This window comes from Rosa rugosa, chromosome 4 (assembly GCF_958449725.1).
Source record: "Rosa rugosa chromosome 4, drRosRugo1.1, whole genome shotgun sequence".
Taxonomy (NCBI): Eukaryota; Viridiplantae; Streptophyta; class Magnoliopsida; order Rosales; family Rosaceae; genus Rosa; species Rosa rugosa.
In genome coordinates this window covers 7,250,680-7,266,119 of record NC_084823.1, presented here as the reverse complement: position 1 = coordinate 7,266,119, position 15,440 = coordinate 7,250,680, and the positions used below count along the sequence as shown (strand labels likewise).

Below are 15,440 nucleotides of genomic sequence, written 5' to 3'. Positions count from 1 at the left end.
TTGAGCCTCTGGTACCTGATGGGGTTGGAAGGAGGACTTGAGCCTCTGGTACCCGATGGGGTTGGAAGGACTTGAGCCTCTGGTACCCAATGGGGTTGGAAAGAGGACTTGAGCCTCTGGTATCCGATGGGGTTGGAAAGACTTGAGTCTCTAATACCCGATGGGGTTGCCGATGCATGCAAGGCACGTGGCGCGTAGGATCCGGAGGGGGGGTAATAAATGCCCGTTGCCTCGGGTTCTGGCGGTTGGCGTGCTGAAGGAGTTAAGGGTTAGTGGGACACGTGGCGTGATCGGGCGGTTGGCGACGTTTCGCTATCAACGGTTGTGATTGCAGAAGAGTTAAATTTAAGAGGGAAAACCTCTGTTCTTCATTATCATTATGCGAAAACTGTGCGAAAGCTCTGTCCAAATTTGCGTTGGTCTGTGATATTACTGTGGAGAAGAGAGACGAGCAGCAGACCTGATTTTGCTGAGGGTTTGATCGAAATAGTGATCGCAGTAGTACGAGGTAAGAAATTGTTATTGTATTTTTAAAAGATGTCTGGGTTTTTCCTGCTTTTGTTTCTGGTTTTGTTTTGCTGTGTTTGCGATTTGGAACTATGCTCATCTCTGGGATTTCGCTTTGAAGAATCTGGCTTTCGTTTGCCCTTGAACTGTTGCTTGCAGCACCAAGTACACATATTGGTGACTAAACTTGTGTTTAGCAGTGATAAATAGGTGTAGGAATGTAGATTTTATAGGTTTGATGAATGTTTAGGTTTTTTTTTTTTTTTTTTTTGGGTTTTTGGTAGTGGGGAGTGATCCACACTACCTCGGGGCCCTAGATCTGGACCTGGGCTGACTCCCTTCTCTGATTCCAGGTAGACGTGACGGCTAGGGTATTCGTAGGCAAATAGGATGGAATCAGAAACAAGCGCCACAGTTGGGGGGGAGTCGTCACATCAAGCCTCTGAGAGGCAAGCAGAGCAGGCGATAGATGCCTATCTCGCCCAAAACGGTACTCGCGGTGGGTACCGGGACGAGGAGACCGCTTCATCGGCCGGGGTGGTATCCGTGAGTTCCGGAAGTGAAGATGTTAGTGGGAGCGAGGAGGGTCCGGGGTCGGATGACGAGGTTACCGTTGCCATTCCGTCAGGGGTGCCATTGTGTAGGTATACCTTGGTGGACGGAACAGTGTGTGATGAACCAGGAAGAAGCATGACCATGAAGGAGATTACTTCGGTGTGGCTGAGGTGGGGCATACTGGACCAAGTGGACCTTAGGCCTCTGGGACCGGACGAGTTGGCGTGTAATCCGCCAATGGGATGGGTAGCGCTGTACGAGAACCAGCTACATCAGGGACTATCGTTACCGCTGCCGAAGCCAGTTCAGTACATATTAAGGATGCTGAACTTGTCACCGGGGCAATTAACCCCAAACGCCTGGAGGCAACTTCTCAGTATGCTGGCAATGTGGGACCTGTGCGAGCAGGGCTGGCCTACTATAAATAAGTTTCGGGCAGTATACCGAGTGACTTACTCGAAGAAGTTTGGAGGGACAGTGACCTTTATTGCACGAGACTATGAGCCGCTTGTTACCGATCTACCGACTTCCCAAAGTAAGAAGTGGAAGAACAAAGTATTTCTCGCCGGTGGTAGGTGGCAGATCAAAAATAGGAAATGGCAGGTGCCTGGAACTTATCAAGCCATCGGGGACCAGTCTTACATATTGTCAGATGTGGAGAAGAAGCGCATGCATTGCAAGGGTATATGTCGTATGGGGTGACGCGGAAGGGAGGAGTTCTTACAGATTCATCTGGTACTCCATATTGGATAGGTTGGGCTTAGGAAGAGTACCCGGTGAGGAGCGACGCCCGAGCATTTGAACCAACTAACAAATTTTTGTTTATTTTTTCTTACTGAACTGTGTTATTCATGTTGCAGTCAAAGTACCGAAGAGGAAGCCAAGGAAAGGCAAGGAAGAAGACAGAATGGACGACTTGGCGCTGATGGATAGACTGATGAATCAAGGTGACGAGGCCCTACGGATCGATGTGGACCTGGAAGGCAAGACGACCCGGACAACCGTTGAGGATATCCTGCTGGAGATACCGGATGAAGGGTATGGGGAACCGGACCCTAATGCCCAAATTGTAAGGCGGGAGGTTTCTGGGCCTGAAGGTGTGCTTACCCTGGTGAACCCGGAAGGGGGCAAGGGAAAAGGGACCGTGTCCCAGGCTTCTCTTTCAAGCGGGTCCCTAGGTAGCGAAGGCGCGCTTCTGCCGGGGAGAAGAGGAAAAGGGTTCACCGTCATCGCCACCGCAGTGGGGCGAATGTGGAGGTGACGTACACTGGTCTGGATGTGAAGGGGGACTCCAAGAAGTCCAAGAAGAGTCATCAGGCCCCTCCGGAGTCGACCCAGTAGCTTGGGCTGCTGTCTCCGGTGCTGCCGGTTGTCCCTAAGAAACCGATCAAGTAGCTGCTCTCCGAGTACAGTGTGGCAGATGAGAAATTTGTAAGGTCGATGCTTGGGGACCTTAAGGACATCGACCTGGACCACATCCGGGCCAAGGATAACACTCCCCAAAAGAACAGGAGGCTGGCAAGGGAGTCGATGATGCGGGTACGTGAACTACAAAAAAGAATTGTATTAGCTTCACCAATTTGCGTCGGCCTTCAATTGCCGTCGCCAATGCCTCCTCTTTTGGGACGGCAAAAACTGAGGGGTCGCGATTGTGCAAAATATTTGCGACGGTAACAACTGCCGTCGCCACTGGGCGTGGCAAACCCAATGGTTTACTTCGGCAAGAGTTAGCCGTAGTAAAATACTAAGAGTTTGCGACTGTAAAAGACATGCCGTCGCATTTCCTCAATTCTTCCCGTGGTATGAAAACCACGACAGTCGCCCTCTGCTCAAAAAGAAAAAAAAAAACTCTCTCAAAACGGAGGCCGATCTCTTCGTCTCTCTTGTCCTCCCTCTCTCTCTGTCATCACAAATCCCATCTTCCGCCAATACTTCTGTCTAAGCTCTTCCTTATCAGCAAACCAGATTGGGGAAATCTTTTGGGGGTATCGTTCAGATCTAGATCCCTCACCTGCAAAAGAGTCAATTGGGTCGCATATCGTAAACGACGTCGGTGAGTCCGTTTCCGGGGAGCTCTAGCTGGCTGGAGACCAGAGCTAAGATGGGTTTCAGTTTAGGATTCTTGGTCGGCATCTTTGGAGTTCTAATTCTCTCTCATGCCGCTTAATCAACTGTTCAGTGTAAGCCCCTAAACTCCCAATATATACAAATAGATATATGAAATTGAATTTCAGAACAATAATTGTAGGGTTTCATTGTGATTCATTAGTCAGATTGTTTTTTAGATTGGTTTCATTTGGTTACAGATAAGTTGATGGAGATCCAAAATGGAGATTTGGATCAGATTATTCATCTGGAATTCATGGAGATCTGCACACCATGAGGCTCGGTCTCATGCATTGCATGGCCATCCAACCGATTTTCGAAGGTTCATAACTTGAGATCTCTTCTCTCAGTTTATTATTTAGATATGGGTTATCATGTCCATGTGGATTTGCTGCAGCATGATTTCTCTTTCCTTGAATCAATTTTAGATTTTTAAATTTCTATTTTTTCTTTTCTTTTTATGGTCAGATTGATTTGATTCAGATTTACTGCTTTTGGTTTTCCGATCATTGTAAATATTTAATTTGTCAAGTGCTCGATCGTTAGATTGTTTAAGGTATCCGGGCTTAAAAGATTTGAACCAATTTGGGTAAAGCTAGCTTCCCTGCCACTTAACGCGCCCTCGTTATCGTGGATGGATCATAAATCCTTAACTTGCTCTTACATCTCTTGAATTTATATAGCAGATACTATACGTGCCTTGATGCTCACTTTTTGTTTGCAAAAAAGCTCATTTCTTTACTTGTTTTTCAGTGTACGTTGTTCATCACGTACTATCGGCTTCTTCCATGTTGGGGTATCCAAGATCTTCTGGTATCTGACCGCCCATATATTCTGTTCAGAAACATATTTCAGTTCTATGCAAGCAGTACATGTATGTAATCTTCTGATTTATAAACTGTCTTTGGCATTGTATTTTATTATTGCTTTTTAGTTTTTTCTCAATGGTTCACCTGGAATTCTTGTGTTAACCTACATGTGTTTAGGATATTTGCAAACTCTAGTAATAACGGAAGCAGTGAGCAACCTCTTGGTATTTTACCTCATCAAATCCATGGTTCCCTAGGACACTTTTCACAGGACACTTGTGGGCCACTCCTCAGACAGTTTTGCACGATTTGCTGCAGCATTGTAAGTTTTACGTTGAATCATCTATTTATATAAAACTTATATGGGTTTATATTTAGTAATTGATGCAAATATGAATTGCAATTACAACCATTGCATCTGATTCAACAAAACTTCTAGTTTTCAGTACTTGTACCTTGTAGCAGTCTAGCAGGCATCTCATTCTATTTCCTTGTGTCAATAAAACTAGATAACTACCTCTAGAATATGTTTTCTAGGTATTGAGTTAGGCGAGAATGAGAATAGGATTTCTTTATGCAAGCAGCAATGCATTTTTAGGGTGTTCTTGATGGCCCCTGATAATAAACGTTTTTAGCCATGACATATTTACAAGAAAACTTCATTGGCATGAAGAAAAGGAAACGCTTCTTTGTTCTTTACTGGTTCTGTGAGGAGCATGTCTGTATACCGTATTTGATCAGCGAAAAAAAAAAAAAAATCAAATGCTCATGTTCTGTGGTTTATGCTCCATACCTTATTACGATTTTGTAAAACTGTATACTGCTCAATTGAGAAGTAGTACTGATATTAGAAGCAGTGAAGATCTTGAGTCACTTGCTTATAGACTTACTCCACTGGTTTAGAGGGAGAGAAAATAGTTTGTTTACTGGGATTCTTTTTTCGCAGAAATAGAGGACATTGTAATATAACAAGAAGAGGATATGGGCCTCTGAAGAGTTATTATTGTATGTGGACATGGCAGCTCGGAGAGTCTCCTCCTTACTCTCTCGCTCTCTCCGCTAGGTCTGCTTCTAAGCTTCTCTCTCAAGGTGACACCACCTTTACCTTTGTATTCTTTACTTTTTGCAGTCTTTTGTTTAGCTCTCGTGGGTTTTCTCTTTCCTCTGTTTACCTTTCACAAATTTATGTAATGAAATTGTTTCTGATGTGATCTTCAGGGAGAAGTGTCAGTAGATTTAGCACTGCTGCAGTAAGTGAAGAGTTGATCACCCCACCTGTTCATTTGAATTGGTTAGTTTGTTTCACTATACTTTTTATAGAGTGCTAGTTATCTTGGCTCCCTGTCTCACTTCTATGGTTTTGGTTCAGCTTGGTATGTATTAAATATATTTTAAGAGTTTGATGTTGTCTTTTCAGGCAACCAGATTAAACAAAATTACATACTTTCCAGGTATGGATCTTGCATTTTATTTATGTGCTTTGCTGTCTTTTTCATGCTAGGAGTTATGATTCGTGTTTTGTACATTAGCCAATGAGTTGCAGACTATTTTGTGACTTAAGTATTCCTTTACATAGGTTGGGACGTGCTGCATATGAATGCTAGAAGATGTAGGCAGTTTAATTAAACTTCTATCTCTCCTTCCTTTAATACATCTATGTTTCTTATTTAGATATGGGTTGTTTCTTTCCTTGATGGACTTGTGGGTTTCAGAAAGAAATTGTCTTTCCTTGGTGGACATGTGTCATAGAATTGAAGGTACTTTACTTCCATTTCTTCAAGTCATTTTACATATAATTTGCAAGGACTTGTAAGATCCTTTCCGGTTTCCATGTCAGTCAATAGTTGCCTATTTCCGACTAATTAGCTTAAATGGATTTAGGTTCTATACAGCACCTGTGAATCAACATACTTCTGGAATAGTACGCATGCTTTGTGAATAAATAAAGTAAATAAAAGCTAGCCTACTGTTTATGTCTTATCTCAGCAATGAAAGCTTCCCCTGAAACAATAGTCTAATGTTTAGTTTATTTTATTGATGAATGATCAGATCATCTTACAATGGTTGAATATGCAATATTTGATCATCTTACAATGTTTGGTTACTTCTCTTGTCCACATCGAAACTGAAGGTGGAAGCTCATTGTAATGGTTTTAGTTAACCCATCATTCTATTGCGTTCTATTTAATCCTGTGGAGCTGTGTATTGAAGTTGGTGTTTTATTGGAAGCTTGAGCAGTTTAGCGATTTGTTGGTGCAGGAAAATCAAGGAGACTGATTTTTGTTTTGAGCTCTCCTTTGTTTGACTAGACTGCTATATTTTAGTACTATAGTTGCACTTGTATATTCGAAGTTTCCTGTTCTAATATAACCTGTGAATTTTGCAGGTGCAGGCAAATGGTATGGCAGCATACTTTGTGACATTGACTACATATCTTGGCCTTTGGTGTGGCAGAATATTACTTGCTTGACATACTTTCTCCACCAAATGGTATAGCAGAATATTACTTTGCTTGACAGTTTCTTGTGGATATCAGACATATATAAAGGGTCTAGTTGATCAAGGTCTTTCTGAAACAGACCAAATTTTACATGTATTTTCTTCCTAAAAAGGGTCTAGTTGTTAACGCCACCCTTAATTTTTCTGGTTGCAGGGGTGGAGATCATGTGCAGTGACCACGCTGGGTAGAGATGGTAGTGATTTGACAGCTACAACCATTGGTAAAGCACGTTGGCAGGAACTTGACCATGTTGTGGAAGAACTAGAGAAAATTGTTGTTGTCAATCTTCAGCACCGATCAATAATATCTCTCATTGGAAATGTGCAGAAATCATCACTAATATTAGAGAAGGTGTTGTACTGTGTTTGGCCAAGTACTTAGAAAGCATTCCCTATTTTCTTTTGTTCTCTGGTTGATGACAAGTGTTGTTCAATTGATCAAACAGGGTTATCAGCTATATATGTATTTGAATCTGGTATTCATGTTTTGGTGCATTTTATATAAAATTTATTATTTGGCTTCTTTTGCTCCAAAAATAAAAATCTGGTATGCAAAATTGCATGCCAGGTTTTTTTTTAATCAATGATATGCATTTTGCAACGGCACTGTTGCCGTCGCCAATGACCAACGGCGACGGCAATGTCGTTGGTGGCGTCGCCATTGCTATTTGCGACGGCGTAAATACCGTCGCCAAAGTTCATGCGACGGCCAAATTTCCGTCGCAAATAGCAATGGCGACGCCACTAACGACATCGGCGACATTGCCGTCGCCTAGACGTCGCCGTTGGTCATTGGATTTTTTTTTTGTAGTGGTGGCACGTACCTACGCAAACAATTTTTTTTATTATCATTTTTTATTTATTTTTTTATTGCTAATAATTCTGCTTCCTGGTATAGGCGCTATACAACGTTTACGCCATCGATGCCAGCGAGGAGGATACCCACTTGAAGGGAGGAAGTAAGCAGCCTCTCCGGGTAAGTGAAGTATCTCCATGGGGAGAAGGCTAAGCTGGAGAAGGAGCGGGACTCCTTGAAGGGGAAGGTGGAGTCCTTGACTCCCAAGGTGGCCGAACTGGAGGCGGCGGAGAAAAAGATCGCGGAGCTTGAGCGGGAACTCTCCGGGGCAAGGGATGAGTTAATGAGAGCCCGGGATTCCGAGAAAGAAGTTGTGGAGTCTGCCAAGTCCTGGAAGGAGAAGGCAGAGCAGCTGGAGGAGGGACTTCCCATCCAAAGGCAAGAGGCCGTTGCCGAATACAAAGGCTCCCAAGAGCTCATTGATATGCTGCTCGCTGCTCAGGATAAGGCCGTGATTATTAAGTACAAAGAGTGGGTGGCAGCCGGGTACCTAGATGAAGGCAAATTCAGGCGGGGGCTTCTTGAAAAGAAGAGAGAGCAGGAGGCTAAGAGGAGGGAACAGGGAAGCCAGAGTGCTGGACCCGAGGAGGGGGCAAGTGGTGGTCAAACTGCTGCTTAGTTAGGGAGTTTGCCTTCCGGGGCTCTTATTTTGTCCGGGGCTTACAAAAGTAATTTAGTTGTACATTGTAGCAAAATAACATAGTATAATAAAATAGGGAAAAATAAAAAAGATGGTGGGGGAGGAACAAGAAAGAGAGGTAGAAGAGAAGGTGGAGGGTGCGGTCCTGTTCATTGTGTTGCAGAGGCTCTTTATATAGGGGATACAAAACCCTAGTTTCCTTCTTCAACTCTGCTTGTAATTTGCTTAAGATTTCCTTTGATTGGTGCACAATTTAATTACTTTGAAGCCAATAAAATAATTCCATGTCATCAAGATTGAGTCATCATCTCCAATTTGTATCCAAGTATGATTGGGGAAGCCTTTGGACGTCATAAACTCTAGAATCTTCATGTAAATATAAATTCCCGTCAAACACCAGATTCACGCGCAGCTTGACTTTTCTAAACTAAATCGGCCATAACTTCTTCTAGAAAAATGATATCGACGAACCGTAAAAAGATGTGGAAACTAGACATCTGAGGCTTTCCAACAATATAAATATCGTTATCTGGTTCATTCTACGCTGCTCTCAGTGCTCTGTCGAAGTTGACTGATCTGCACATGCGGATTTCCTGATTTCGCCTTTCATGCGTCTTTTCTCCTTTATTTTCTCCTTTAATCCACAGGAATCCTAAAACAATAAAATTAACAAACATTAATACTTTCTATTAAGAGAAATAGAGTGACAAAATGCAAGGAAATATTAATATAATTGTCGCACATTATGCTCCTATCACCTCACTGGCGTGACGATAATATAGGAGTAAATGGAGTATTTAGCTTGGGAGGCTCACTTTTGTATGGTGACTATCTTCCCCCTGTTTATTTTCTCTATTTGACCAGCAATGCGAAGCTGGTCCTGATTATGAGTTTTCGATTTTTGAAAGGTTTTTAACATATCTTGCTTGCATTGGTTTTAAATAAAGTTTTTTTTTTTGGAAAATATTAAATCTTTCTAAATTTCTTTTATTTAAGAATTGAGATGATTATTATTTTTGTCCACTCATGCTATTGTTTTTAAATACTTTTTCCTGGGCTCTTCGGTGTTCAAATGCTCAGTTACTATTCGACAAGAGTAGGAGTTGAAGCATAGTAATCACCGCTGCCTCCTTTACCTGTAGGTTACCGGTTTAACCTACCATGTTGTGTTTCCGTACTATTTCCTTAGATTGCTCTCAATACCTTGAGATGTTGTTTTCAATTTGAAGTTGTCTATTAAAGGTCTGCGACCTGACTATGAGATATTGTGGAGATCTTTATGGTTTGAATTTGTAGACTTGATATGTTGGATCATTTATGTTATTTGGGAGTTCGGATATTTGAGATGTTTTTGCTTTGGTTGTAGAGTTGATAATATGTGGGGAGCATTTAGGCTCCAGGAGTTGAGGATGATTGTTGTTTTTAGAAGTATAATATATGATTTCTACATGTTTGGGTAGTCCATTTTTAGGAGAAGTTGTGACGAATTTTCAGAAAAATTGCCTCTTCAGATTGACCCCACAGGTTCATTCTAATTTAACAGTTTATTCCACGATGAGTTCTGTCATAAGGTACCGAAATTTATAATTGACCAAAGACCAACTGCTGCTTGCATGATCCCTAAAACTAATCCCTTGGGAAATATCTAGGACTTTATTTAGGGCCCTTGAATATGTTATGTTGGCCAATAGAAATTGTCACATCCATCTACCAATCAAAAATTGCCGCAGATGTCTGTGGAAAAGTAGCAATTGTTACAATTAACTGTGTAAATCTTCATACAGATATCAATGCCATTTCCACAATCACACGAATGACAGTATGATGAAGTCATTCTTACAGATGACTGTGTGAATGAAAACTATTTTTCACATTATAATTTTGTTATTACTGACGAATATGTGTGAATAAATAATTTACACAGATCATGAGTATAGACGGAATGTTTGACACTTACATATGGAAATTGCTAAGAAAATCTTGTCACACTAATTTCAGTGAGTAATAGTACAAGCGTATTCTTATAAAGGACTCAGTCATTTAGTTTACACGGATGTCTGTGTCTACAAATTAAATCCCAATTTTTTTTTTAGTGTGAAAGTAAATATGTTTAAAATATGTTTGGCTCATTTTGCCAGTAGTATGGAGAACTATACAAGCAAGTGGCTGCTTAAGCCTCAATTTTGAAAAGAAGCTTGTGGCAAATGAATGAGCAAATTTCATTTTAGGCCCCTGACGTTTATATCCTAAATCACATATGTTCCTACACTTCTAATTTCATTACTGATACCCTCGTACTTTCAATTTCAATCAATGTTGTACAATCCTTAGCTTTTTGTAACTATTGTACCACTTATGATATAATTTTGCATCTTAAGTTAGTAAATTATCATCCGGAGTCCATTAGAGTCTAGTTTTCGATTTATAAAATAATTGACGGAAGAAAAATAATGGTTAGACAGAATTGATTAAATTATAGAGTATAGACCAACATGTCATGAAATCAGAATAATTATAAGGGCACAACTGATTTAAGATGTAAAAGTCAGGGGGATAAAATTAGATTAGTACTTAATTAATTAGTCCTTCTAGTGGAGTACACTATCGTGATATTTGTTTTTTACTTTTCCTTTTTTTGAAAGGGGTTGGTGTTTCGTTCTTTGTTTATCATGATTTAACCAATTAGGGTAACACTGGACTGGAAATCAAGTCATGATATTAAGTAATTAAGTGCACATATCATGATTTAGGATAACGCTCGACTAAAAATCAATTCATGAAAATAAGTACATAGACCAAGCCCAACAAATACAGAACACTAACAAGGCCCCCAAGCCAAAAACCCAACACAGAGAACTAAGAGATTAGGCAAGAGGCTGGACAAACTAATAAGTACATGATTGCAAACAAAGCATCTACCAGTAAGAACAACATTATTGATAAAAACAAAAACAAAAACATAAAAACAAAAACAAAACATTGTTGATATATTAAAGGAGTTGAAATTGAAGTAAAATAAGGTTGAAGACGAACCTAAATCACACATAATGATGCATCCCTTTTGAGCTTGTGAACCACTTGATGAAAGATTGAGCACCGACAATAGCATTTAGCGTAGACTTGAATCAGGCTCGTCTTTTCCCTCTGAGACTAGTGGTACGTACGAGGACGAGAAAGAGGCTTTCCAGGGCGAGCATCTTTATTTGATTCTGCTAGTTCTTCGTCATGCTCATTGTTATGAAATTGTAGCACGTCTGGATCATCATCAACAGTCGCAAACACACTTTGATCATCTATTGAAGGCTCTATTTCACCGGGAGAAGTTTCTTCGATGCCCAAATCTTTGTTTGAATATTCTGATTCCAATTCTTTGTCATCTTCACAAAACTCAAGTTCTGGATTTGGATCATCTTCATTTGTGGCTGTCAAAATTTGGACAGGATTGGGAAGCTGTTTTGTTCCTCTACTAGTCTGACCGGAGCCTGGCACATCTTTATTTGAGCCATCTTTGTATGATTTTCCAAACTGGTTACCTCCAAGTGACTCCAATCCCTTGCCTAGATCATCACCCATTCTGGCTGTCACAATTTGGTCGAGATTAGGAGGCTCTATTCTTGTTCGAGAACCCATAATATGACCTCTAGTCCTGCGCGAGTCTTTGCTTAACTCATATATTTCTGCTTTTTTCCCTTTGTAATCGCGATCTCCAAGAGACTTCAATTCCACATTTGGATCATCATTAATTGTGGCGGTTAAATTTTGGGCAAGATTGGGAGACTGGTCAGTTCCTTGAGCACTAGAAAGCGGTTGTCGGAAGTATGAATCTACATTTGAGCCTTTGAGGCAATTGGTTCTGACTCTTGTACTTTGTCATCTTCATCATCAAAAGAAACCAGTGCCTTGCCAGGATCACTACCGGTTACGGCAGTCCCAATGTTTTGAAGATTAAAAAGCTTTACTTCCTCTCGTCCCTGAGTACGATGTTGGCTCTTTCGCGAATCTTTATTCGAACAGCTAAATTTCAATTCATGTACCTTTTCTTTGTCACCTTTGTAATCGTCACCACCAAGAGACTTTAATTCCTCACTTGAATCATCCATATTTGTGGTAGCCAAAAATTGGACAAAATTCGGAGCCTGTTGGATAATTCTACAATATGTTAACATATGACATAAATACAATTATTAAATTTCAGAACTTTTTAACTCAAAAGATAACATAATATAATCTAGCGATGACCTTGTTTATCTAAATGAGCACTTTCTTTAGTTTCTACTTGAGTTATATAAGCTGTAATATGAGTCCTCAATATAATAAATATTACATGAAATAGGATATATATATATATATATATATGTTGTAAAACAAACATAAAATAATTTGAGAGAGAGACAGTTTAGACGCAGAGAATGGAGTGTGTGTCATATTCATCTCACTATGAGGAGTCTTATATAGGGCTACATCTTGTGTATAAAAGGTAAAACATCAATCACTCATACAATTACGAATGTGTCAATCGCTAATTAGAAGCATATCAATCGCCAATCAATAGTAATGGCATGCATCAAGCAATATCTATTGCATGAATAGCCATATCATTTACAACACTCCCCCTTGGATATTCTATGTCAATAGTGTTGGTTCTGCTATGCGCTTCTAAGTTGCCTCGTCAAAAACCTTTCCAAGTAATAAAAACCCTGTGGGAGAAAAACAACCTTGGTCGAAGGAGAAAAAGAGTACAACGCGCGTGAATGTGGAGTAGTCGTATCACAACAGAGATAGGTGAAGTCTTCTTATCAGCATCGTAAGTAGATAGTATGTCTACGAGAGGTATGCATTAGAGTTGCTACACCAAAACCTTGCCCGGTAAACCCAGTGGGAGAAACCCGTGGTCGAAGGGAAAAGATGAGCAAATGCATATATGTCAAATCAAAGCATCTTCCGGATGCAGTAAGTGGGGTGACCATGCCAAAGATGTGCCTCGTCAAAACCTTGCCAGGTAACAAAACCCAGTGGGACAAAAATAACCCTGGACGAAGGACGAAAAGAGTACACGATGGTCAAGTGGGTATGCTTCAGGATACTCCCCCTGATTTCGACTCCCCCTGAAAATTACATTTCAGGTAATTCAGATAGTTTATGTAGACCAATACCTTGGACATGCTTCTGGAATGTAAACTTTGGTACTGACTTGGTGAAGAGTCTGCACGATTGTCTTCAGATCGAGTCTACTTAACTTCAATCTTCTGATGCTTCTTGTTGCTGATTGAAGAAGAACTTCGGTGCAATATGTTTGGTGTTGTCTCCTTTGATGAAACTCATCTTTATCTGCTCTATGTAAGCAGCATTATCCTCGTAGATAATGGTTGGTTCATCAGTGGTGGAATGCAGTCCACATGTGCTTCGAACATACTTTGTAACGGCTCTTAGCCATGTACATTCACATACTGCTTCTTGAAGAGCTAGTATCTCAGCATGATTCGAAGAGGTAGCAACAAGTGTCTATTTCGTAGACCTCCAAGAAATTGCAGCATTCCCAATGGTAAAGACATAACCAGTTTGGGAACGTGCCTTGTGCGGGTCTGATAGATAGTCTATATCAGCATATCCAACAAGGCAAGCATCATTCTGAGGATCAAGGGGGTGATCCATTCCTTGATGCGTAGGGATAGGATAAGCCCATATCCGCCGTACCTCTAAGGTAGCGAAAAATGTCTTTTATGCCATTCCAGTGGCGGCGTGTTGGCGCAGAGCTATATCTAGCTAACAAGTTCACTTCAAATGAGATGTCCTATCTAGGGCATTGAGCCAAGTACAATAATGCGCCTATTGCACTTAGATATGAGACTTCTGGCACCAATATCTCTTCGTTATCATCTGCAGGACGATACGGTTCTCTCTAGACTTCAGATGACCATGGGTGTGCTTGCTTTTATCCTCATTAAAGCATCTTAACATCTTCTAGATGTAATTTGGTTGATGGACCAAAATTTCATCTGCACTGTCCTCAGACTTCAGGTCGAGACAATAATTTGTTTCCCAAGGCCTTTCATCTCAAATTCCGACTTCAGGTGTTTTGCGGTTTCCTTGATCTCTTCAGGAGTATCAGTCAAATTTATGTCATTGACATAGACCGCCACAATTCCAAACTAGGAACTTGCTTCCTTAATAAACACGCATGGGCATAGTTTATTATTCACATATCCCATCCCGATTAAATATTCACTTAGACGGTTATACCACCTCCGTCTGGATTGTTTCAATCCATAAAGTGAACGCCTCAAAACTAATGAAGAGCGTGTTCCGTGGTCTAGAACTATTTGCATCGGGTATATTAAGTCATTCAGGAACTTTCATGTATATCTCTGTATCGTGATCCCCATAGAGATAAGTTATGACCACATTCATAAGCTGCATATTCAGTTTTTCGGAAACTACCAACTGATAAGGTAGTGGAACGTTATGACGTCCATTACGGGAGAATACGCCTCCTCGTAATCAATCACAGGGAGTTGAGAAAATTCTTGCGCCACTAGACGAGCCTTGTGTATCACAATCTCGTTTTTCTCATTATGCTTCCTTACAAATACCCATTTAAATTCTACGGGTTTAACACGGGGAGGTGTAGGAACAATAGGTCCAAACACCTAGCTTTCTCTTTGTCAAGGAATCTAATTTGACCTGGATTGCTTATTTCCTTTTTGGCCAGTCGTCTCTACGTTGACATTCATCAACGGAGCGAGGTTCGATGTCATCGCTATTTATAATTTCGGTAGCTACTGCGAATACAAGTATATCATCGATGATAATCTCATTCCGATTCCAGATCTCACTTAAGCATGCATAATTTACCGAGATTTCTCTATTCTCGGGAGTGGGTTCAGACGTTGGAGCGTCCCCCAACGTCGTCTCTTCTAGGACGGACCCATAATCCGGAATTGTCTCGTGAGATGGATCAGTTGAGATCGCGATGTCTAGTGAATTCGTTGGTGCCAGTTTTACCCTCTTCCGGGGATAAGAATCCTTCGAACGTAGTGGTCTACCTCGCTTCTGGGCAGGGACATGTGACTGGTTAGCCGCCATGGTCGTACCTCGTCCATCTGGGGCGACGCGTCCTACAGGGATATCTATCCTTGCAGGCACATTTGCAGCAGGTATATGTGATCTCGTCACTTTAGCTAGATCAGAGAAAGTGTCTCTATAGATCTAGAATTGTCCGCACTTCAGTATTTTCATGCGGTTTGGGGATCAAGATGAGACATTGTGGGGACATTCCATGTTAATTCACGCCGTTCATCAGGAACGGTGACGTTCTTATCTCCCCCTAACGGCGGGAAGACTGTCTCATCAAAGTGACAATCCGCAAATCTAGCGGTAAAGAGATCGCCTGTCAAGGGCTCTAAAGAGCACATAATGGATGAGATTCATAATCGACATACACGCCCATCCTTTGTTGATGACCCAATTT

General features: G+C 41.1%; 1 long non-coding RNA gene across 2 annotated transcripts; it reads left to right on the top strand.

The window, feature by feature from the left end:
* Positions 1-2,851: 2,851 nt before the first annotated feature.
* LOC133706810 (uncharacterized) lies at positions 2,852-6,990 on the top strand. Of its 2 annotated transcripts, XR_009844731.1 has the most exons (10): positions 2,852-3,242; positions 3,369-3,490; positions 3,922-4,042; positions 4,155-4,299; positions 4,924-5,066; positions 5,196-5,268; positions 5,395-5,428; positions 5,649-5,734; positions 6,364-6,467; positions 6,631-6,990. It is a non-coding gene; the product is annotated as an uncharacterized LOC133706810 (long non-coding RNA). The 2 variants fall into 2 exon arrangements; XR_009844732.1 differs by lacking the exons at positions 5,196-5,268; positions 5,395-5,428; positions 5,649-5,734 and having other exon boundaries at positions 2,856-3,242.
* Positions 6,991-15,440: the final 8,450 nt, after the last annotated feature.